At 40.6% G+C, this 26,391-nt stretch overlaps 1 long non-coding RNA gene across 1 annotated transcript in view; it reads right to left on the bottom strand.

Annotated features, from left to right (window-relative positions):
• Window positions 1–267: 267 nt before the first annotated feature.
• LOC115512499 overlaps window positions 268–26,391 on the bottom strand; it is an 89,145-nt gene continuing 63,021 nt past the window's right edge. Inside the window, exon 3 of the long non-coding RNA XR_003968408.2 lies at window positions 268–350. This is a non-coding gene — a long non-coding RNA (uncharacterized LOC115512499). The remainder of the gene's footprint in view (window positions 351–26,391) is intronic.

Below are 26,391 nucleotides of genomic sequence, written 5' to 3'. Positions count from 1 at the left end.
CAGGAGAGAAGGCCAAGTCAGTCTGTCTGTCTGTCTCTCTCTCTCTCTCTCCCTCACACCCACGCACACATGCACACATAGTGAATGTCTTTGTATTCAGACAGGCTTCTGCCATTAAAGACACATACGAATTGAAATGGCACATGAAAAGCATCCAGCAGGGAGCCTGTTTATGGGCTCGTTTTTGCCATGTCTTTGCAGGAACAGGAACAGATAATTAGATTTTAAAGGCCAGGAGAAATAAAGTCAACAAACTTTTACCTTGCCCAGTAGCCTTTTACTCTTTGTATTTTCTGATGGGCAATCATTCAACAATGCAGTGAAGGTCACACACGTTCCGCTGATTCTGCCTGGAAATAGCAAAGCATGAGACAAGAAAATCATTCCAAAATAACAGAATATGTCACATTCCTCTTTTAACCTGGGCATCTAAAGCTCAGTGGCTTAGGAATATTTGGATGACAAGATGCTTTAGAGCCAGGTTACTCAAAGTATGGTTCACAAACCAAGTCCACTGACATCATCTGGGAGCTAGTTGGAAATGCAGCATCCCAGGCCCCACCCAGGCCTACCATATCAGACTCTGCTCAGGAAAGCACTGTGCTAGAGCAGTAATTTCCACTGAGAGGTGGGTGCACCTCAGGGCCCACACAAAATGACCTATAGGGTGTGCAAAGAAATTTTACAACTTCTATTTTTAAATTTTTATCTCTATGTTTGTTTATTTTGTTTTGTTTATGATTATGTCAAAAAAAAAGAAATTTAGCTTCTCTACCATTTGACATTTAGCTTGACAGTGTTACGTGTATAAACCTATCAATAAATATCCTTATATTAAAAGAATGGCCTCAATTTCTTTTTTTTTTTTTTTAATGGATAGGGCTTTCCATTTAAAAATTGGGCTGAGAGGGGCGCCTGGGTGGCGCAGTCGGTTAAGCGTCCGACTTCAGCCAGGTCACGATCTCGTGCTCCGTGAGTTCGAGCCCCGCGTCAGGCTCTGGGCTGATGGCTCAGAGCCTGGAGCCTGCTTCCGATTCTGTGTCTCCCTCTCTCTCTGCCCCTCCCCCCGTTCATGCTCTGTCTCTCTCTGTCCCAAAAATAAATAAACGTTGAAAAAAAAAAATTTAAAAAAATAAAAAAATAAAAAAAATTAAAAAAATAAATTGGGCTGAGAGTTCTAAGCTCTGGTGTAATTAGGCCATCTCTCTGTCCAGGAAGCTTCCCCTGTCACACGTTGACTAGATGTCCCCTGTCTCCTCCAAGTTACCTTGTAAATATGTACAGTGATAAAGAGCAGGGCCCTTCTCCTAGAGCACTTACCATGATTTGTCCAGCTATGCCTCACCCAGAACACATCAGCTAGCTGGCCAGAGGACAGGGACACATGTACGACACTGACACTTCTTCCTGTGATCCCCCCACAAGCCCTACCTTACATCCACACCGTATAATCTTAGTGGGCTCGAGTCCTTTGCAAGACCCACATAAACAAATAATCATCCTCCAATAAAATAATGAACTCATTTTATCTGTAGTAAGTGCCATGAGGGAAAAGTGCAGGAGGGTCAGGGAGAACATGCATCGTCTGGAGGGCCAGGGAAACTTCCATGAGGAAGTGACATTTGATTGAGGACGTAAAGAATGAACACAACTTTGGCGGAGCATTCAAGCAGGAGGAGCTAGTGCAAATGACCTATGTGAGGAAGGAATTTGTAACAGATTAGATTCTGATTACTGGCTAATGTGGTTGGATATGGGTGAGCAAGAGCGAGGGCAGCAGGGATGAAGCTAGAGGGGAAGACAGAGTCCAGATGTTTGGGACCATGTGAAGGATTTGGGACTTTATCACATAAGATGATTGAGCCTAGGGTAATGTTCCAGTTTGAGCTCATCCAAAAGGAGATCCTGAGGCAAGGACTGGGTATAAAAAGTTTATTTGGGAAATAGTCCAGGAAGCTTGGTGAGGGCTGAAGATAAGGTAGCAAGACAAGTCAATAAGAGTGTCACTAATGAGCACAGTAGGCAATTCAGGCTCAATCCCAGAGGGGGCCCTCTAGGTGATTGCATGAAATATGCCTCGGAATGTTGCCACAGACAGGCAGGGAAGCTGGACACATATCCATCAATTCTCACCCCTTGTTATTTGTAGGATGCTTCTGTAGTGTTAATTTCTACCATGTATGAAGATAAGGAGGGGCCTATGGCCAGAGAATGTCTTCAACACATGCAGGTAGACATCCCATGCAGAGGTAGAGTGAACAACCCATCTGCCTTGCACAGGAATGTCCTGGCTTTAGCACTGAAAGTCTTGTGTCCTGGGAATCCCCTAAGTCCTAGCAAACTGAGATGATTGGTCATTCTAATATAAGAACTATCTATAGCTGACATCTGGAGTAGGTCAAAGGGATATGGGTGGAACACTGACAATATCTGTGAAACGGCATCAAAAGATCCAACAACTGCACCCTGTCTAGATCCTGAAATATCAATGACATTGTCTTACCAGAAAGACAGAGTCCGTGGCATACGTTTAGCAATGCCCAAGAAGATTACAAAGCTGGACATCAAAAATTTCCAGAATGTAATACATGTTATTGTCTATAATAACATGCCTGTATTGGTTTCCAATGGCTGCTAGAGCAAGTCAACACAAGTTTAGTGGCTTAAAACAATACAAATCTCTTATCTTATGGTTCTGGAGATGGAAGTATAAAATGGTTGGCAGGGCTGTGTTCCTTCTGGAGGCTCTAGGAGAATCCCTTTCCTTGCCTTTTCCAGCTTCTAGAGTCTGCATTCCTACTTGAGGTCCTGTAAGCACTAAAACTGCTGCTTCCATAGTGAAATCTTCCTCTCTGACTTTGACCTTCCTGCCTCCCTCTCATAAAGATGATTATGATTCCATTGGGCCTACCTGGATAATCCAGGATAATCTATGTTAAAATCCTTCACTGAATCACATCTGCAAAGTCCCTTTTGCCATGTAAGGTAGCATATTCACAGGCTTCAGGGATTAAGACATGGACATCTCTGGGGTGCAGCATGGGGTGGTGAGGGGTGCATTCTGTCTACAACAGTTTTCTTGATTCTAAGGCACATTTAGTTACAAGATGTACATTAATTTAGTAGTAACTTTGATGGGTGGCAACCACTAATTAAGTGTAAATTTTTAATGTGTATCCTGATTTCAGAAATGTTATGATGTGGGGGAGCCTGGGTAGCTCAGTTGGTTAAGCATCCGACTTGATTTTGGCTCAGGTCATGACCTCATGGTTTGTGAGTTTGAGCCCCGCATTGGGCTCTGTGCTGACAGAGCAGAGCCTGCTTGGGATTCTGTCTCTCTCTCTCTCTCTCCCCACCCCCCCACCCCCCGCCGGCTCATGCATGCTCGCTCTCTCTCTCTCAAAATAAATAAATAAATAACTTTTTTTTAAAAAAAGGAAATGTAACGTGAACAGCTATATAGCACAGAATTCAGCACCTATGATAATGCCACAAGCAAGGCAGAGCTGTGTTTTTATAGGCCCAGGTTGTACATGCAGAGCCTAAGATGAAGCTCTACCAGGTAGGATGTAGCAGTAGGAGATAGGCCCTGCCCTCCTAGAGCTTTCTTTCTTGAGGGAGAGGCAGACAATAAGCAGTTACCCAGGGGGTGATGAGGGCCACGAGGAAGAAGGAAGCAGGGCAGGGAGGGGAAGATCTTATTCAGATGGACCAGGTCAGGGAAAGTAGGCAAGGAGGTCATGTTTAAGCAGAGACCTCGGTGATGGCACAGAGAACAGGATCGGGGTCAAAGGGCAGCCCACGCACAAGAACTATGAGGCAGAAGGAAGCTTGACACTGGAACATTCATCAGTTTCACAGGAAAGACACTTCCCAACTACCACTTTCCCCACTCAGGCATAATGCTGCTCAGGTAACATCAACTATAAAACTTGACGGTAAATTCCTTTTTTTTTTCTTTTCTTCTTATTTTATAGAGAGAGAGAGGGAGCACAAGCTAGGGAGAGGGGCAGAAAGAGAGAGAAAGAATCCCAATTAGGCTCCACGCTGTCAGCTCAGAGCCCCACACAGGGCTCAATCTCACACCTATGGGATCATGACCTGAGCAGAAACCAAGAGTCTGACGCTCAACTGACTGAGCCACCTAGGCAGCCCTTTTTTTTTTCTTAAGGTTGGGTGGGAGCTGTGGTTGGACAAGAAGGAGAACAAAGTAAGAGCTAAGAAGGTTACCTGCTATAAAACTTCATAGCAGAAACTACCAGTTTTGTTCCAAATTTAAACTTGTCTTGGAGTTCCTGGGATTGAGCCCCACATCGGGCTCTGTGCTGACAGCAAGGAGCCTGATTGGGATTCTGTCTCTCCCTCTCTCTCTTCCCCTTCTCTGCTCAGGCATGTGCAAGATAAATAAATAGACATTCAAAAAAAAAATTTGTCTTAAGTACCTTGCCTGCGAGTAGTGTAAAGATAGACCCAAAAGAAACATGATATTCTCATCTTCCTACTTTTTGTTCCCTCAACAACTGGTTTCATCATTTTAAAAAATAAAATGGGCATTTCTTTCCTTCTTTTTTTCCTTTTCAACTTTACAATCGCAACACCCCAATAGTTCTACCACCTCCACCCTAATACACCTTACTCCCACCCTCCTGAAGTTGTCCCTTTATCAGAAAGCCAGAGCTCTGAGAAGCATGTGAGCCTGTCCCCTGACCAGAGATGAGACAGCCAGGTCCTGTCCCTACCAGGGTCAAGGGCCAAGACCAATGTCTGTTTGATTAAAACCCCATCAAAAAGAATAAACAGAAGTCTTAGTCCCTCTCAAGAGAAAGGGAAAAGCCATCTGGAAAATCCCCTGCATCATTATGACAGCTACAAATTGCCAATTATTAATGGCTCCCAATCTAACAGCCAGAGTACAACAGGGACTCTATTTGTTAGGAAATGCTGGTGAGGACCAGTTCCCCAAACAAAAGGGCAAACACGCAAGCACAAAGAATCTGTCCACCCCCTCCCCAGAAGTTCAAAGGTTTAGAACCTTACAGCTTTAGAGGATAATCGAGAGAAGACTCATTAGCAGTAGAAGGGTGAGCCCTCAAGCTGTGGCTCATGGCTAAACCACATAAAAGAACACCTTCTTATTGACCTTGACTTACACATCTCAACAATGTTTCCTAACATCACATTTACAATCAAGATAGGTACAATTAATATAAACACTATTCAAAATTATGTAGGAAATAGAAATTTGATTTGTGTGTGTGTGTGTGTGTGTGTGTGTGTGTGTGTGTGTTCCCTTGGGTTTTTCATGAAAGTATTTGAAGAATTGCTCGCCCACATGCCTGTGAATCTGATGGTTATTTTACAAATCATTATAATGACAAAAATATACAGTCTGGCAACTCAATTGTCATGGATGTTTAACTTAAACCTCTAGCTTTCAGAAGTACATTTACATGATGCTATTATTGTTACAACAGTCATTTTAAAGTTGTATTATTACACATGTAAAGTATCTTGACCCAAGTCCTACAGGAAACAAGAAGGGCCTGGAAATTTATAATTGTATTTGACCAAAACATGAAACCGTAACCAAGAAACCGGGAAATTTTCAATAACAGCCTGGACTAAGCTGAATATTTTCCAAACCATAAATCATAGGTTTGTTGGACACCTTTACAGGTTAAATGATGCAAGCAATTTCAGTGCAGGCTGGTGTGATGCCCACTGAAATGAAATGTGAACCAATATCTTCAGGGAGATGTTCAGCAGGGTCCACGAGGATTTAACCATAAGTCACTCATTAGTGTTAACGGACCATGGCTCTCAAGGTCCAGGTGACACCTTGGGATGTTACTTCCTGTAGAAAAGGTAGATCAAGGCAGTACCCACTGTGGTCTGGGAAAACTGAAGGTAAATTAAATGTTGTCACCTATTAGAGGTGGAGGGAGCTAAAGGCTCAATCTCTATTTTTACTAACCTGTCAACACAGAATATTTTTTATAGAAACTCATCTGCCATTCCTCATCAAAAACTACCTTCTACTGTGGCTATTCTGTCCTTTCTATTTATAACTAAGCTGCCCGCACAGATATGGAGGGCAGCAATTCTGTCTCATACTTTTGACTCTCTCAAAATCTAGCTCAGTGTTTTGGTCATCATCAATGCTCAGTAAATAATTCTTGATGAGAATGAAAAAGAAGAAAGAGGAAGAAAAGGCTATAAAATATCCTCAGTTGTCATCTTGAGCAGGAAGAATAATCACAAGTCATAAACGCGCCCAAATGAAGGAGTAACTTTAAACGGGTTACTCTTGCGATTTCAGGTAAGAATGCCCAACACCCCTAATTAAATCCAGGTCTAAGTTTAGAAGGTTCCCTTTTGTCATTTAAAATCGGCTGTTCCTCAGCATAGATGGAGTACTTCTTGGCCTTCTTGTCGCTCATTCAGCTGAGGTTAGTGTAATACATTTAACCTTAATGGTGTTTACACTTGCTCTGCTAACAGCAACACATGACAACTGGATTTTTATTTAAGTGTTCTCTTGGATGGCATCCTAGTGAGATAAGATAGAGCAAAAGAAATAATGTCCGCAGGCACACATTACTAATGAGGGGTGAAGTTAATTGGTGTTTGGGCAACAGTACTCATTCCTTGCTTGCAGAACCATTCAATGTCATTAACAAGATTCTAAATCCCAATAGTGCTTTGTAATACTTCCTGTATTACCAAAGTTCCTAACTTCCTGTCAGAGTTGACAATTAATCTCGAGAAAGGTTGATTTTGTCAAATTAGGTAATCAGGGATATTAAGCCATCTGAGGACTTTTCCACCTATAGGCATCTTTCTTCCGTTCCAAAAATAGCTATGTGTGCCAAGCACAATGGTAAACGTTTTATGCACATTACTGACGCAAAGCAACCTTGAAAGGTGAAATTGCCTTCCACATTTCATAGGTTAGGAAGCTCAGAAAGGTTAAATAATTTGTCAAAGGTCGCACAGCTATTCAGTGAGGGAGCTAGGAACTGAAACCAGCTCTTAGATTCTAAATCCCATCCCCTTCTCAGGCACACACCTTATGGCCTGAACCTTTATCCCGCTTTCATGAAGCCAGACCCGAACTCTCTCATTTCACCTGGAACAACTTACCAAGTTTCTCCTATTTCTGGAGTGGGGAGTGGAGCTGAAAGTTACACTGACAGGTAGAAATCTGATTTCCCTCAAAACTCCCCCATGTCTATGATTCAACACCTTGTAAAGACATTTATTATTGTTGTTCCTATTGCTATTAGCATCAAATCAATATTACAACCAAAATCGTCAAATCAATATTACAATCAAAATCAATCAAATCATCAAATCAATATTACACTAAATCACAAGGCAGCACTATATTTTTCAAAGTTGGACTAAATTAGGGAGATGAAGCTAAGCTCTCCCTTATTCAATCAAACTAGCTCTGTAGAGCCTGACGAGTTAGTGCTCTAAATTAATAAATAAAACAATTTATAAAACAAATTGAGCCAGAGGATGCCTCCATCTCAAGTTGTTTGAAAGGAAGTTGAGACCTGCCTTTGAAGAAAAGTCCTACATTTGGCAGCAATCTCAATCCATGAAAGTGGTTAGAAGTTGCTATCATTACTCTTCCCCAAATATCCCATATGGTAAAATTGAGACACAGAAATATAAAAAGATGCAAATAAATAAACAAAAACCTCATGATCTCATCACCCAGAGACAGTCTCTATTAGTAGCTTGTATGATTTCTTTCTTCCTGTCTATCTTCTGGGTACTTTTGATGTATCTGATTTTATATCACAAATACAGCTTTTCATTCCTGAGGAAATTTGGGGAACTCTATGGAAACTCAGTTCTAACCTTACCATATTAAGATAATAAACATTGGTCAGAATTCTTCTGAAAGGTTGACTTTCAGAAAACCTATCAGCTTAAACTCATTGATTTAAAGGAATGACCCAAAGGAACCTAAATTTATTCAAATATTACTGATATATAATTCCCTCAGGTTTGCTGAACTATATAACTGCATAAATTTCCCTAATGACAGGACAACTCCAGTGAGGATTACAAAATTCTGCAAAGTCAGGAGTAAGCAAAAAGGAAATTAAAAATTGTGAGAAAGGGACATTAAACAGATTTTGTTCACTTGTTTTAATTAGTATAGCTGAATTTTAATTATCACAATTCTTCACCAGACACTAGAAAATGTGCTCAAACCATTTTGGAAAATTAACAAAGCTTTAATAGTACCAGGCCTTGTTTAATTTTATTCTATTCTGCATTTGCAAAACAAAAAGTGACTTAAGCAAGAAGGTAGGGCATTTGGAGCAAGCAAGTAAAATAGAAGTTTTGCATCACTTAAGTAATTCATTAGACTATAATCTTCATGAAGGCAAGGATGTTTCTACTCATTTATTGTCGTAGATGTGGCATCCAGCATAGTGAGTGAGTGAGTGTAAAAATGAATAAATGATTGTATCTCTTGGCCCCTCAAAAGGGCTATAAAATTCCCAAAGGCAGAGGTCGTAACTTTTATTTCTTCTTCATACACAAAACATCTGTAGAGGGTTGAGTAATTAGGAATCAGTCAATAGATACCCCTTAGCAAACACATTTTCTAGAAAGGAATAGCTTTCACCATCCCCCAATGAGAAGGACAAAACAGTCTAGACTCTAAATGAACAACACAACCCAGGTAAATTAGTGTGATCCAAGAGGTGCAAAACTCTGCTGCTTCTCCTCTCCTGAGGTTAACAGCAGGCCCTATTAATGCAAAGAGAGTCAAGGTCTGTACTCCCTGAGCCACCCACATGTTTCCACTGCCTCCTCTTACGTACATTTGAGTACGTTTCTCTCTGTTATGGGCAATATTTTACCTAAAGATATGAAAATTGGGGGGGGGGGTAGTGAGGTGGAAAGCTGTCTTATGTAAGAGGGTCTCCTGACTCCAGCACTGCACTATCTGACTCCTGATTCATTTCATTTCAGCTCTCATGGACCACCATCAGACAAGATCCAGATTACGCTACATGCCCAACACCTCAATTTTATCATCACTTGATTCTTCGTGTGTTCAATTAATTTGACCCGTCCCTTGGCTGAATTTGCTGCTGGGTTTGCTCTGACACACATATGAGTTTCAGATCCCAACTGTGCTCTGGTCCCTAACATCTCCCTGAGCTACCACTTAACAGCTGTGGTTGTCCCCTTTTGCCTCTCTCAACCACCTCTCATTCAGAGCCACAAATCACAGACATTAGGTTCTCCACAGAAGTGAATTTACATTCCTGAAAATGAAAGACTTTGAATCATTATGAGAGCAACCCCCCCCCCCACAACACACACACTTTAACAAAATTTATACAATACAGAAAACTACAGAATAGGATATAAAGCTTCCTTCTAATCAATCAGATGCCCAGGAAACAATCACTAGTATCAACTTACTGCGTATTCTTGTGCATTCCTTCCTAAATCAACATCCAAGTTTCGGCAGAAGAATTTTGTTTCATCTGTGTTATCCATCAATTTGGATTGAGAGTCACAAGAAGAAAAATCCTTAGTGTTATGAGCACATGATGTCATCAATAAATAGCTTTTGACACTAATTATGGAGTAAATCAGTTGCCAGGAACAAAGGTATGAGAGATCTGTCACAATTCCACACCTGTTTGTTTCCCTGGTTGAATGCTTTGACTTCAATAACATTTTCATTTAGAGTGTTTATTGGTGACATATGAAGAATATAAGAGAGATGTAAGTAAGAATGGTTTGGTGTAATGGTTCAAATCAAGTTTTGCTTTGCTCCAGTCATTTTTTTTTAACCTACTGGGCTTCCTTCCACAATGCAAATTTGATTCTTTCTATAACCTACTTGAATTACAGGCCTTGGCTTCTGCAAGTCAAGTGTTATATGGATTTTAAACCTTATAACCCTGGGTATGTCTGAAGTCAGATTAGTCTTTACGGTACAAAAAAAAAAAAAATAGACTTAAGAGAATCTGTTCTATCCAAGTGCTTGCATTTCACCAGCAAGGGTGAATTTTTACATCTATGTGTGAATACCTATAAGTCTTAACAGAATTTGGACGTAACCAATAGTTTCATTTCACCTCTGTATATGCATCTCTAATCAAACTTAAAACTTTGTTATATTGCTAATTAACTCTAAACACATAAGGGGAGATAGAAACATTATTAACAGGTATAGGTGTTAGTCTCTCTTGCTAGGGAGCAAAGAGTAGCATTCAGTCTCTTGTGTATATATCTAGATGTCTAGGGATGTGTGTGGGGATGTGTTATAAACACTTATATGCACTGTATATAACATTCCAGGAAAATAAATACCCCCCCCCATCTAAAATCAACATATATTAAGAGGTTTGGAATGTAATCAACTCACCACCCCCTTTCAGAGAATCACTGTAGGATATAAAATAAAAGCACAAAGCTGTACCATTTTGCCTTTTTCTTTCAGGAGCTAAATTTGCATTATCCTTCTGCCATATGTTCAGGTAGCTTTCAATGATACCTCATGCAGCTGTGTCATTGAATTCCCCAACCTTAATGAATAAACTAATTACAGTCTGAAATGAACTCTTGCAGACTAGCTATCTCCTGCCATAGATCAAGAAGAGAACTTTATTCCCACAACTATCTACTCATTTGCATGAGCCATAAAAAGTGCACCAGACCATCATTCCCTACTCCAGCTGGGCAACCAGAGCTGCATCAATAGGACAATATGCCATCATTATTAATTCTCCATAGTTCAAGTTCGCAGCAGTAAATTTGCCACTGCCATGATTCTCAAGTACAAATGCAACTAGGACACTATTGATTAACTTGAGTTAGATGGCAGTGTTGCTATAATTGTTAGTTTCACTGCATTAAATTTTACAATTGAGCACAGTATTCATTTGGGTCCTAGAGTTGTTTGTTTACAAATCTTTTCCAAATAAAAGTCAAAATAAAGGTTTGACCATTTGAAGAATTTTAGAGTAGTAAGAATCACTTTATCAAACATAAATATGGCTGAGTTGATGGTGAAAATTACCAAGAAAACAAGCTAAAGAGAGAGGGACAGGAGATGTAAGTCAGCCTTCATTCTCTGAATTCAACATTCATCCTCTGCTCTGAATTCAACATCTATCCTGCCCCTCAGATAAGGATCCTGCTGTATCTGTTAATTATAACACTAGGTTGGATTCCAATTACATGGTTCTCGGATGAATGTAACCTTATGGTGGCTTTGTTGCCAAATTAACTCTTTCCCACCAGCAGCAAGTAACAAAATTTAAAGAGACTGACCGCAGAGCACCCCAGGCTCTCTGGCTTCTTTCTCCCTCAACGTGGCTGCAAACATTACCATTGGAGTTGTAGAATTCCAGAATGAAAGGTGGGATAACATATCATGAAAGTGAAAGTTAGGAGGCCTAAATTTTCAGTCCCAGTTTTGTGCATTCTAGCCCTGGGACTCAGACTCATACAGTTTCCACTTCCTTTTCCGCCATGTAAGGTGTAATGACGCTCCACTAGAACATGTATAGGAGTGGACATGTCTTTGAGGTCTACATGCATTTAAGATCCTAGTGGGATCATTTTTACATGACCCTTTCTACCCAGGTCAGACCTCTGTTGCTTATTCTATTCACAATATGTTCAGATACTCTCATCCAGAACAAAAAAAAAAATTATCATCATCAAATGTGATGTTTAGAATATATTTCAGATTTCCTCTCAAAAACTATGGTTCTGTGGTATGTTTCACACTCACAAAAGCACAAGATTGTAAGGTAACTCAGGAGATCATAAAGTGTTTGCAACAAATAAGATTAAATTTAAACCATCCTGATCAAAAAATGGTCCTCATATTTTTCCTTAAAAGAATTAAAGTTGGAAAGTAGGGCTAGAGACAGAGTATCCTAATAATGATATAACACTGAAAAGTAGGATTACTATTGTAATAACTTGTATTTATATAGGATGGCACAGGGGCACCTGAGTGGCTCAGTCAGTTAAGCATATGTGACCATATACACTGGAGCCAATAACACGGGGGAGTAGTTTGAGAGGGAAGAGATTACCACCCAGGGCCTGAAAAGGCAAGGATAAGGCATGGGTTTATCAGAACCCAGGGAGAAGACCTCTGGGAAAGTCCATGCCTGACTCTGGAGCTATGGCCTTCAAGAGAGGGAAGCAGCCAACCTGTGGTAGCCCAGCAGGGAGGAAGCAGGACTCCCCAATCCTCCCTCTCTCCAACATCCTGTTAGTTCCCCCCATTGGGCAAACCCAACCAAGAAGCCAGAAGGCAAGGGGATCTCCTTATGGCAGTCCTTTCAGGTCATCTTCCTGGGCCTAGAGGAGAACAAAGAGAGGATCTGGAGGAGCAAATAGTCAGATATCCAGCAAAGTGGATTTGCTGAGTGAGTTCCATCAACACTGGGAGCACATCTCCTCTGATGCCACTGAGAAATAGCCAAAGTCCTTATACCTTGAAGTATTCTGAATTGGTATTAGACCATAATATTTCCCATATAATTTTTTTCTTGTTTTATGCACAATAATTCAGAATTTCAGAAGCTGGAGCATCATGTAAATAAAATGGACTCTTGGAGAATATCAGCTTGAAGGCAACTTAGAGCATTTGAATTACATTCTGTAGCAAACACCACATCCAAACCGCCACAGAGAAGAGGTTGTCAATGTTGCTTTCAAAAATGGCCCATGACTAGTATCCAAAATCTATAAAGAGCTCACCAAACTCCACACCCAAAAAACAAATAATCCAGTGAGGAAACGGGCAGAAAACATGAATAGACACTTCTCTAAAGAAGACATCCAGATGGCCAACAGGCACATGAAAAGGTGCTCAACATCGCTCCTCATCAGGGAAATACAAATCAAAACCACACTGAGCTATCACCTCACACCAGTCAGAGTGGCCAAAATGAACAAATCAGGAGACTATAGATGCTGGCTAGGATGTGGAGAAACGGGAACCCTCTTGCACTGTTGGTGGGAATGCAAACTGGTGTAGCCACTCTGGAAAACAGTGTGGAGGTTCCTCAAAAAATTAAAAATAGACCTACCCTATGACCCAGCAGTAGCACTGCTAGGAGTTTACCCAAGGGATACAGGAGTGCTGATGCATAGGGGCACTTGTATCCCAATGTTTATAGCGGCACTCTCAACAATAGCCAAATTATGGAAAGAGCCTAAATGTCCATCAACTGATGAATGGATAAAGAAATTGTGGTTTGTATACACAATGGAGTACTACATGGCAATGAGAAAGAGTGAAGTATGGCCCTTTGTAGCAACGTCGATGGAACTGGAGAGTGTGATGCTAAGTGAAATAAGCCATACAGAGAAAGACAGATACCATATGTGTTCACTCTTATGTGGATCCTGAGAAACTTAACAGAAACCCATGGGGGAGGGGAAGGAAAAAAAAAAAGAGGTTAGAGTGGGAGACAGCCAAAGCATAAGAGACTGTTAAAAACTGAGAACAAACTGAGGGTTGAGGAGGGGTGGGAGGGAGGGGAGGGTGGGTGATGGGTATTGAAGAGGGCATCTTTTGGGATGAGCACTGGGTGTTGTATGGAAACCAATTTGACAATAAATTTCATATATTAAAAAAAAAACAAAAAAACAAAAAAAACAAAAACAAAAATGGCCCATGAAAGCTGAAGTTTTTTTTTAAGGAAATAAAAATGGCCCAGTTGTCCATCCCAATGGCATCATCTCTTTTGGACATACTATTTGACCCTGTTGAGGAACCCATTGTCCTCCATACTATCTCATGCCATGTTTTCCATAATGTTGCCATTTCTCGTTTCTCCTTGCTCTGTGACTGCCCTTTTTATTCTCTTTTTCTGTCTTCTCTCATCCTACCCCCAAACTAAATGTCAATGTCCCCAGGACTTGAGACCTCCCCCTCCCCTTGTCTGCATACTCTCCTGAGCAAATTCAGCCATTCCCAAGACCCACCTGCATGTCCACGCCACAGCTGTCCTTTCCAAATGCATGACCCATAGCCTTTCCTCTCCAGTCTGTCTCACTGCTTCTAGAGTTATGTTTTAAAACACATCTCTGATCATGCCACTTCTCCATTTTAAAATCTTCAGTGGCTTCCAGTTGTCCAGGGTAAGTTTTCTGAATATAGCATTGAAGTCCTTGTGGCCATATCCCACTCCACAGTGATCACCCACTATCAGGCAGAGCATGTGGACCTTACCTTAAAAAAATTATTCCACCATGAACTTTCACATAACTTTGTCTTTTCTCATGTTGTTTCCTTCCCACCAATAGTTTCTTTCCCTGATGAACTCTTATTCATCCTTCAAGGACCAATTCAAATGTTCCCTACGCTAAGATGCTTTCCCCAAACTTCCTACGAGATTGTACAGCTCATATTCCAACAAAGCTACTAGTATATAGTAATAGGATTAGCTTTTTACATACCCATCTCATCTACTGGGTTGTGAGTTCTTTTAGGGGCAAAACCATGCCTTATTAATCTTTGACACAATGCTGAACATAGAGTGAATTAAAAGTATATGTTTGCTAACTTACATATTCTCACTAATATAGATAATAAGTCCTACTTCTAGAAAGAAGACCATTCTTGAACAACGAAAGCTTGAGTAGATATAAAAAAGAATTGACCTAAGATGTGCAAAGTCAACACTCATCAGTTAAGCCTGGGTTTTAGGCAGAATTAGCATGAAGGTTAAGAACATGGGCTCTGAAGCTAGGTAATTTAGGTTTAGGTTTGCCAGATAAAACACAGAACATTTATTTAAATTTGAATTTCAGATAAACAATGAATAATTTTAGTGTAATTATGTCCCAATATTGCAAAAAGAAAGCAAGTATGGCATGAGTGTCGTGTGTGTGTGTGTGTGTGTGTGTGTGTGTGTGTGTGTTTCCCTCTGAATCTGGCAATTCTACAATCCTTGGTTCTGTGGCTTCCTTGACCTCAGACAAGTTAATTAACCTCTCTGTTCTTCGGGTTCTCGTTTTTAAACTGGGATAATAAAAATCTACCTCATAGAGTTGTTGGGCAGATTAAATGAGTTCATACATACATAAAGCAGTTACATCACTGACTATCACATAATAAGTTCTCAGTATTAACTATTTGCTACATAATGGCCATTATTATTATTAGAAGTTTCATCCTTATTTTAATGCTTATCTCATTAAGATAGGTTTTATGCCCATCTTAATGCTCATCAGTAATAATGAATGTTAGAAATGTCTTCCATCTTCATTACTAACAAAAAAGACACATCCCTATGTACAGGATCATACTACTGCTAATTCATTTTACCACCAAAATGGCTCAAATTGAAAAAAAGAAAAAAGAAAGTAACTATGTGAGGTGAAAGATAGGAATTAGCTTGCTTGCAATAATCATTTCATGAAGTATATGTATATTAAATCATCACATTGCATACCATTAAAAAATCACATTGTACAACCTAAATATATATAATTTTTGTCAATATAATGCCTCAATGAAGGTGAAAAAATAAAGTTGGTTATAAAATAAATGTAACTTAAATTAAACTAATTTAAAAAAAGGCTTAAGTCTAACTGCAGTAAGAAATACCCTAAAGATCTCTATTTAAACAGAGAGATGCTAGCTGAGGACAATAATTACTAATAACACAAGCCAGGCAGTTCTGTCTTAAATAATCTTACATGTTTGTAGCACAATTCATTTTTTCATGTCTCTCAAAAAAGTCAAAAATTAAGCAGTGAGAAATTCAACCCTGTACAATATAGAATATTATTTTAGTGACAGAGAAAAAGAACAAATGATAGAAAGATCATATTCTAATATCAGGGAATGAGAATCTCGCTTTCAGTCATGAAAAAGAAAAAGAATTTTAAAAACCACTCGTTTTCACCCATATGTAAATCTATCAGCTCCCTTACTGCAACATGTTAGGATTATTACGCTAGACTTCAACCCCACCTTAACGGTGATTACTAACAATCATATCACAGAATTATCAGCCAAGTGCAATGCTGTACAGACTGTTAGAGCATGTGTATATTTCTACACCGTCCCTATTGTTTTGGCATTGCTTATCCAGTCAGAGCCCAGGTCCCCTTCACAAAAAGCACAACCAAGTGAAGAGAGAAATATGCCAAGTAAGAAATGGCTCCACGAGCTCGTATGAATCTGCTCCAGTGGGAAATACTGTCTCATGTATTACGATTAAAAACATGCACGCACACACACATACAAACAGAAAGAGAGAGAGAGAGAGAGAGAGAGACGTCTCAAAGCAATAAAGGGCCTGCAGAGAAGGAAGGTAAAATATGCTTGCTGTGCAATCATTATCAAACAGGGGGGGAGGCCTGAAATCAACAAAGGACCAGTCACAGGAAATTTATAAGTTAATATCAGTCACACCTGCAAATTACTACAGTGAGACCCCTGACCAAATCCAGAATACCATTTAAATGGATTTGGTGAGATATTTATATATCCCTTGGAGTTACTGAATGCTCTGAATCTGAATTTGTCAGTTATCCCAATTAAGTGCAGGGGAAGTAATATCTACGGCAGTGCAGATGAAGCAGATTTAACTATACGATTCAAGAACAGGGTTTTTTTGTGGGAATCTGTAATGCAGTCATTCACACAGCTTGTGACTCAGGTTGTAAATTTACTGTTTGTATTTAACGGCTAATCAGGATTTTTTTTTTCTCCTTGCTTAAAAACTGCAAGACTCTCTGATGCCTTAGAAAACCCCAAACACAAAACAGTCTACTGGTACCTTCTGTGAGTTTAGCAAAGCATGTATTTCGAGCTGTTAACCAAAATAACCCCATTTGAGTGACAATTTACACACATGTCACAGCATTTCATCTCCCTTGTTTTCGTGGAAAAGGTCAAAGCCATCAAGCCGACATGCTTAGCCAGAGTCAGGGAGAGTCATCATTTCACAGCCGTGAAGTGGAACTCACACAGCAAATGAGGCTAATCATTCAGCAAGTACAAGGAAAAGAGATTATGAGATCATAATTTTCTCACCAATTGAGAATCACTGTGCATAAAAATAGAAATTAATAGGAAAAAATTCAGAATACTTACCAAGAAAATAAGAGCACTAAATAAAATGATCTCTCATCTGGGAAATGACTTTCCATTTCGAGTAAAACAGAAAGCTCTCAGGCATACAAAAGATAAGATGGAAAGATAGCACACTGTCCTGTAAACAATTTGACTCTGTTGCTTTATTCTCAAAATACAATTTATGACACAGAATGCCCTGAGTGGCCCTGTAGATGCCACTCACCTGGCAATGGTATCACTCTTTCTGGGGGCAAGTGGGAAATGATTCTGCTTTCATTTATTTGGCTACAAACAGAAATGGTCTATTCCCAAACATGTTAGCAAAAGTGTTGTAAAGACTGATGCGGCTCACTAACGGGAGTGCACTGATGTGCACCTGCCTTTTAAAACCTTATAAAAATCCTGCTTAACGTTTTCTGGATGAGCATCTCCCAACAAAAAAAGATTCTTTAATGATGTAGGAAGGAAAGATTCTTTCTCAGCTTTTATGCGTTCAGGAGAGCCTAGACAGAATTAATGTTTCCATGGAAGAAATATATAATAGACTTTAGGAAAAGTCTAGTTAATCCCAAAATTGTATTCTAAGGAGGATGAATTCTTTTAAGGAAAAGACTGGGTGGCCCTTTTGCTCAGCCAAGCACCTCAGTTGGTATTGGGTATGCAAAAGCTGTCCTGGGTTGTGAATTTGGGAGTGGGGGCTCTAGACTGTTAACATCTTGTGAATGAGAGAGTAAGAATTTGGAGTTCCTGAGAGCAAGTGTGGAGATATGGCTGAGACAAAGCAGGCAGAGAAGCAGCAAGGCGGAGAGAGACTAGGATACAATAGGAAGTGGCTAGACCGGGAAGACTTACCCTTGTGGTGGTGTAGCCAATTCCCTTTAAGGACAGGAATGTTTAACCCATGACTGTAAGTTATATTCTGTGACATGTGATGTGGCAAGCTGACTCCTACCTTCGGTTCCACAATCTTCCATAAAGATTCTGACTAATGAAACAACTCTTGGTGGCTGCAGGGATCAAGAAGAAAGGGCCTACCATACCAGAGATAAAGGACCATTCCAAGACACAAAACAGAAAAAGGGGATTCTCCCAGAAGTAACCCTGGGAGCCAAGACCCCCAAGATTTTCAGGAATCTTGGGAAAGGCATTAGACACTCCAGGGGATGGCTCCAGGGTTTGAACCCTCTTATCCAAATCTCCAAGAGCAGAATAACCAGCTGATGCCTGGATACAGATGTTTAAACCACTCTCGTCCCTTCACCTTCTAGTTGAATAACCCCATTCTGCGCTTTAACTCTGGCAGCAATGCTGTCTTTGTATAGTCTCCACTCCATACCTTAGAACTTAATTAAGCTGAATACTCTGAGCCATAATCTACTCACCAGTTGCTAGCTTGACACTTTTTTTTTTTTAATGTTTATTCATTTTTGAGAGACTGAGTGTGAGCAGGGGAAGGACAGGGTGGGGGGTGGACAGAAGATCTGAAGTAGGTTCTGTGCTGACAGCAGCGAGCCCGACAAGGGGCGCGAACTCACGAATTATGAGGTCATGAGCTGAGCCAAAGTCGGACACCCAACCAACTGAGCCACCCAGGTGCCCCTAGTGACACCTTTGACACTTTTACAATGTGAATGTCACGCAGACCACTGACTTCACACACGTGCCAGCCCCAAAGTACCCACACGCTACATTCCAAAGCTACACTTTGAAGCCGACTGGTTGGAAGTAGGAGTACATTTTTCCCATAAAAGTAATGCTATAAATCAAATGTTCTCAAACTTTAATGCACAAAGGAATCACAGAGGTGGCTTAAAAATAGATCCCTTGGGGCGCCTGGGTGGCGCAGTCGGTTAAGCGTCCGACTTCAACCAGGTCACGATCTCGCGGTCCGTGAGTTCGAGCCCCGCGTCAGGCTCTGGGCTGATGGCTCAGAGCCTGGAGCCTGTTTCCGATTCTGTGTCTCCCTCTCTCTCTGCCCCTCCCCCGTTCATGCTCTGTCTCTCTGTCCCAAAAATAAATAAACGTTGAAAAAAAAAAAATTTAAAAAAAAAAAAAAATCACGACCTTTTAAAAAAAAAAAAAAATAGATCCCTGAGCTCCGCCACCAGAGATTCTGACTCTGGGATGGAATCCAACAAGCAGCATTTTAATTAAATACCAGGTGATTCTGATGCAACCACACTTTGGAAAATATCATCATTAGTAATAATAAGATTTTCTTGATACCCCCCACAAAGGCTAACTTAACCCATAATATAACTGAAATAGTAGTAAGGATAATTTTCAGCTTTGGATTATCCCTCCCCCTGGTCTCAGATCCTCAGGCTAAGAGCCCAGCAGCTCTGAGCATCCAAGAGCATGCAGCCCCTCTAGCAGGGGCTAAGTGGAGCGAGACAGCAGCAACTGTCGTGTAGAAGGATTGCCCATAATTCACATCCCCCCCCCCCGAACTTGTCACCCCATACAGAATTCTAATTAAGATCCTAGTGGCTTAAAAGAATGAAGGTAGTTCCTTAACTTACTTCACTGATAAAACTGAGAAAATCTAGCTCCAATAATTTCTGTGTGGTGATAAAATTTCCAGAAGAGCACAGCTTATTTGGAGTTTTTTTCTCATGGAAATTAATTGAAATTACAGAATTTCAAGTAATTTCTTTTTTTTAAATTTTTTTTTTTTACATTTATTTATTTTTGAGACAGCACGAGCAGGGGAGGGCAGAGAGAGATGGAAACACAGAATCTGAAGCAGGCTCCAGGCTCTGAGCTGTCAGCACAGAGACAGAATCAGGGTTCGAACCCAGGAACCGTTAGATCATAACCTGAACCGAAGTCAGACGCTTAACTGACTAAGCCACCCAGACGCCCCGTCAAGTAATTTCAATTATAGAAGCCAAGCCCCCAAACAAAAACTGAATGGAATATTGTTTTCCTTGTGAATAGACACCAAAGAGCTTATGATGATACACATGTCCTCTGCAGCATAGTGTCCAAAGTGATAAAGAAAAATAATATAAAGGACAAGAATTGTTCTAAGTGGCTGAAAGATTTCCTAGGTCTTTTGCATGATGGCCTGCCAGAATCTCCATCCAGCAAAGACTGCCAAGAGACCCTAGACGTGAACAGGCAACTTTCAAGTTTAAAAAAAAAAAATCCATCAAGCTTACAGCAGAGTAACTTCTAGACCTTGAGTGACACAACATGACAATTTCATTGGCTGACCTTTCAAGAGAGAGATCTAATTAGACACTCTGATGTTCAAGTTCTGAATTATGATGAGCAGGCAGGGGTCTCTAATCCCCCCACTGTTGCAGCTAAACATTTGGGAGTAATATTGCTAATTAAAATGCAGCATTCCAACCCCAAAGCAGAGCTCCCTGCTCTAGTCCATACTGGAAGAGCCTGCTGTTTCTGCTACCTCTTCTCAACATGCTGCCGATCATTTTCCACCATAGAGATTCCCATTATTACAGTTTTTAATGTATTCCTATAACAGATGCAACGTGTTTACCTGGGTGCCTGGAGACTGAATCTCTTCAGGTGGGTAATCATTTGAATGAGGAAAGTCAAGAAATCACTATAATCCCCACCTCACCTCTTGCACAAAACAAATTCCATGTGGATTAAAGATTTAAGGCTAAAAAGTAAATCCACAACATACTAAGACAACAAATGAGCATGTTGGCCACAGAGTTTAGAATCGTAAAAACCTGGCAAAATTTTTTCTAAGCCTGAGTATCCATCAGTAAGGGAATACACAAACATAAATGATGGATTATTCATGTAGTGGAATCATAGGTACCCACTAAAGAAGCTCTTTAAAAGAAGGAGGTGGAATTCTACATTCTGTCATAGAAAGATGTCTCTGACATTGATAAGTGGAAAAGGAAATTAGAGTAAAGTGTGTGTTAAAAAAAAATGTGTGTGAGTGCATGCATAAAAGAAATCCTGGAGGTTGGGGGGGGGGCAGAAATAAAGAAATCCTGGGGGGAAATGCACAAGCTGTTAACATTTGTTCTGTCTAAGGGCGAGAACACAGAGCATCATCTCTTTGTATACATGATGCCTTGCAGTATAGCTTGATTTTTGCTACAACAAGAAAGTGCAATGGAGTCACACCATTAAAAACATTTAAATTGGTAAATTCCACCCTGCCCAGAGTGAAAAGAGAGAGAGAAAAGATCATTTGAGTTGTGCAATCATGGTTAAAAGTATAAAGCAAAGCAATTAAGAGCAAGATCACAAGAGCCAGACTGCCTAAGTTTAGATGCCAGCTCCGTCTCTCTCTAAATGTGCAGGTCACCTGACCTCCCTGGGCCTCAGTTTAACTTTTTAAAAAATGGGTATAGTGAAAACCACATTTTCCCTTAGTCCACTTCAGTTTTAACCTCTCAGAGCATGAATATCTTACTGGATTCCATAGGCTTTTAGTATTTAAAGATCCATATTTCTGATACAACATGGCCTCTAAACACAGGTCAACTACTTTTAGCAGTCAAAGAAATAATGGTTTGTTTCAATGTCAGTGGGAAAACCAGCTGTGTCTGATTAATCAGAAGATAATATATCGATCTTCAGTGTAGCATGTAAATGTGCCCATTTATATGTAGTCTAGGAGAAATTTAAGGGAATTTCGAGGGTGACTTTGGGTATTTTCAAATTGTTTTACACACCGGCTTTCGAACTGAACCATAGTATAGAACACAATTAGTTGTTGTTTTTTTTTAACAGGCTTCACACACAGCGCAGAGCCCAATGTCTTGAACTCATGACCCTTAGATCAAGACCTGATGTCTTGTACATTTTTATGTTACAAGTGTCTCTGAATCTTCTTCTATCTTGAATTATTTTGTACTTCAGTTTGATTTAAAGAGGAAGGATGATTTAAAGAGGAAGGATTACAACCACAGTTGTAATCTCTGAAATAGGGCATCCCAGCCTTGGTGCTCGTAGCTTTGTGGCCTGGGAAGCAGCCCTCCTGGTACAGATAACAGGGCCCCACCACCAGGCACTGGCATCCTGGGAATTGGTATTGGCTGGCATCAACAACAGAGGTACTAGCTTCAGCAGTGGTTTCAATGGACAAGAGCCATACAGAAGCCACTCTCAGGCCAAGCAGCAAAAGGAACACGGCCACAGTAGGCCACTGCAGTTGCCACCAGATGGGAAAAGTGCCATCTTGTAGCATCAGAGGAAATACAGCAAGATGAATGAAAGAAACCTAGTACTTGGAGCATAATTTGAAATTCCCTGGGGATTCTTCAGAGCTATGAGAACAAGTCTTGAATTCCCATGGGAATTTTGGATACATGAAAGGGCAGAATGCTAAATTTGGCAATGAACTTGGATCTAGGACTTAAAAGAGTCTACAATATGCTCTATATGAAAACAGTGGGGAAAGGAATCCTGAAACTATTTTGGTGACTTCTCCAGCCAGTGTAAAAAAAACAAAAAAAAAAAAACAAAAAAAAAACAAACAAACAAACAAAAAAACACATCCTGTGGGGGACTTACACACTACAGAGGTGTTTGCAAATCTGGGGATTCTTGAATATCTCTGGGGATGACCCTCAGAGATGTTAAGGGTCTTCAGAGAACCTTGGCGTCCAAGCCTTTGATCACCCAACAAATACTTAGGCCAGAAATTGTAAAACTCTATGAAGAGATCCTGGAAGAAGTTCCCTTGGGGGACATCAGGGAGAAACTGGATAAGCAGATGCCCTGATGGAGGAAAGCTGGGACTGCAAAAGCACCCCATCATGCTGTCTGGTCAGCAGATCCAGACTGAACACGAACTTCAGTGAACTTTTCAGTCTTCACCCTCAGCCAAAACCTTCCTCCAGACCCTCAAAGGATGCATTTTTAAAATTTGTCTATGTGGAAAAGCCCTTGTAAGGACATAAGCAAGCTTTTATTTTGAGTTTTATTTTTTAGTATTGAGTTTTACTGAATCATTGAGGCAAGATAAAACACACAAATTCTGAAATAGTGTCTCCTTAGGGAAATTCAATTTTTTATGGCTTACAGGTTGGGCTCAGAGTTCTTAGATAAGGTATGAAAAGTAGGTGCACCTTTGGATTAGCGGATTTCTTAAGCAGAGGGTCAGTGCAAGCAAAGAGAAGTTCTAAGAGGCAAGGCATTCTGAGTCTGTCACTACAGAACTGGTGAGATAGTTGTTCCATGTCTCACTCTTAATAACAACAACAACAACATCATAAAGTCTGTGCATCGTAGATGAGAACTAGAATAGTCAGTCCCATCCATTACTCTATATACTTCATCTTTCATCTTAGATTTTAAGTATCCAGAAGACAGATCTCCTCCTCTTTCTTTGTAAATTTAGCTTGCAAGGAATGTATTAGGATCAGCCCTGCCAAAGTCTCTTTACTCAACTAAAGACATCGTTCCTCTCTGCAGGGATCTTTCAAAAGAGAAGGCAAGAAATTCTAGACTAAGTTACTTCTTTAGGGCTAATCTAACTTTAGGGATCTGTAGTAAAACATGGTACAACTTACAGCTGTGCTACATGTGTATAAAATGAAGAGCCTCCCCTGCAGACCTAATAAAGAAGGCAATTGTGGGAACCAGAAGTGGAGGCTCTGAATTTACTGCAACTTTGAAAAAGCAGAGGGAAAAAAAGTGAAGAAGCAAGTGGCAATCAACACTGACACGGAGATCCAAGGTGCTTGCCCATCGTCAACATGTACTCTTCCTTCCACAACCACCCAGGCAGGGACCCCTCGTCCTGCACACATCTCGACTTATATGTTACTTGTTCAGGATGTTTTCTCCATTTCTTTTTTCTTCCAGTTTTAGTGAATCTATTTCTTCCATATTAAAATATTTTGGAAGTAGCAGGATATGAGCTTGATATTGGGACATCTAGACCATGGAATTTGTTTAATTTTTTTTTTGTTTAATGAGATATTAAAAGAACCTCAGACATCTATATCCCATTCAACTGGATCTTAAATCCAAGACAAGAATTTTTCTAAATCAATAAATAGTGGATTGCTTATCCAGTGTGTAGTTAAAGAGAAATATGTAATGATCTGTTTCCCTGGCTCGCCACCCTGGAAAGTCATCTGTCTCCAAAGATGAGGTGAGGATACTGGACAGAAGTCCCAGCAGGAGTAAAGTATTAAACACTCAGCCAATTCTAAGTCATTTAAAAAGAAAATGGGCTGTGTTTTTAATGCTTCTGTGTTAATCACTCTTCAAGGTTGGAGGGATGGATCCCCCAGCCGTACCACAGGCTTACCCTTTAATAGCTCAGGGTTTCAAGCTCATAAAAACCAATGGACTAGATGCCAATGGACTAGTACTGTGTACTAGACACAGTACAGTGAAGAAAATGCTTACTATACTCGAAAGAGGGGAAAATATGTAAATATGCCAGTGTACCGATATCTTTGTTTCTGGAGTCAGAAAAACTCAGGTGGCTTCAGTAACTGCAACTCCATTTGACAAAAGGTTTGTGTATTTTCCAAACACCTTTTTATCTTAAAATATTTCCCCAGGTCATGCTTTAAATGCAGTAACATACATAACTCATTTTAAGGAGACATGTTATACAATAAGCAAGTCCTACTAGAGACCAAAACAAATTAGAAGAGTCATTTAGTACACTTTGCACTCCCACTGAGCCTGCAAAAATTATTTAGCTTGTCCTTCCTACTGAACCCTCTGCCAGCTTCAAAGCATTTAAAATAATCAATTAGCTAATCCTTGCAACACCTCTCTAGGCTTAGCCAGTGTTCTCATAACATTTTAGAGATATAGTTTAAAACAGATAGAAACAAAACCCAGTTATCTTGTAAAGCACTTGGATTACCCAAGGATGCATAGCACCTGAGCAGTCTGCAGCCAACACTCAGGGCTAAGATGCCCACCCTTGATCAGATTTTCACTTCACCAGGGACCCCCTGTGTCTAGCACTCACCACTTGAATGAGAGTCTTCTGAAAATTCCACAGACTGGAGGTGAGAGCAGCCAGAACCACCAGTGGGAAACAAAGTGTCATTTAGATCAGCAGAAACTCCAGGGGCACAAGGGAAGAGGAGGTCCACATAACTTGAAACTGGAAGATCAGCAGCACAGAGTGTAGAGGAACTAAAATCCACTGCTTTGTAACTGCTCAGGCTTCCCCAGTGAGGAAGTTACTCAGTGTAAATTGAGAGGAAACTAAAACATTGTATCTATACATATATATGTATGTATGTATTTAAACTAATATGATACTTAACATTTTTGAATACTCATACATATTCTTTTTTTTTTTAACTTTTTTTTTTGGGGGGGGGGGACAGAGAAAGACAGAGCATGAACGGGGGAGGGGCAGAGAGAGAGGGAAACACAGAATCGGAAACAGGCTCCAGGCTCCGAGCCATCAGCCCAGAGCCTGACGCGGGGCTCGAACTCCCGGACCACGAGATCGTGACCTGGCTGAAGTCGGACGCTTAACCGACTGCGCCACCTAGGCGCCCCTCATACATATTCTTATAGCAATTCTGTGAGGTAGGTAATATTATCCCCACTTTAAATTTGAAAAAAGTGAGGCTCAGAGTGGTAAAATAATCCCCACTCCAAGTTAGCAAGTGATGGGAATGTATTCGAACCCAAATCGGTCTGGTGTCAAATGGAAGATAACCATTAGACCATACTACCTCTCAGTAATACAGGCATTTATTATAGTATCCTCTCCGTCAGGGCCCCAACAAGACACGGACGGCACGTTCCAGTGTAATAACTTGAGGAAAGTTTTACAAAGAGCCTGTCTACGATGGGGTGGGCTAGAGGCAGGGAACCTCAAGAGACAATGCAGTTGGTTATTGGTGGTCCTTGTTAATATCCATAAGCCTGAAAGGACAAAGAGGGCTGCTGGAATTTGGAAACAAAGTAGCGGTGTGGCCGGGGACAGTTTACAGAAAACATAAGACTGTCCAGAAATGCAGCCAATGCCCTGGATGCTACAAAGAGAGGGGAGGGGCCATGGATGCACAGGCCCCGCCCTCTTCCCTCCCTCTAATCCCCACCAATACCTCCGCTGGCCAAACCAACCAAGAGCCAGAGGATGAGGCAGCCCGCTGAAGTTGTCCCACTGCCAGGGCACAGAACAAGGTAGAAAAAAACTAACGAGTGTCTCTGAAAAAGGAAATAGATTGACCAAACATGAATTTAAAGGAGAATCATAGGGTCATGAAATTTCATCAAGAGTCACAAGAAGAGGCATAAAAAGGTATATTATTCTAAAGGATAATGGCGGCAGGTAGGGAGAGATA

The sequence above is a fragment of the Lynx canadensis genome, chromosome B1 (assembly GCF_007474595.2).
Source record: "Lynx canadensis isolate LIC74 chromosome B1, mLynCan4.pri.v2, whole genome shotgun sequence".
NCBI classification, from domain to species: domain Eukaryota; kingdom Metazoa; phylum Chordata; class Mammalia; order Carnivora; family Felidae; genus Lynx; species Lynx canadensis.
This window is presented reverse-complemented; position numbering and strand designations above follow the sequence as displayed.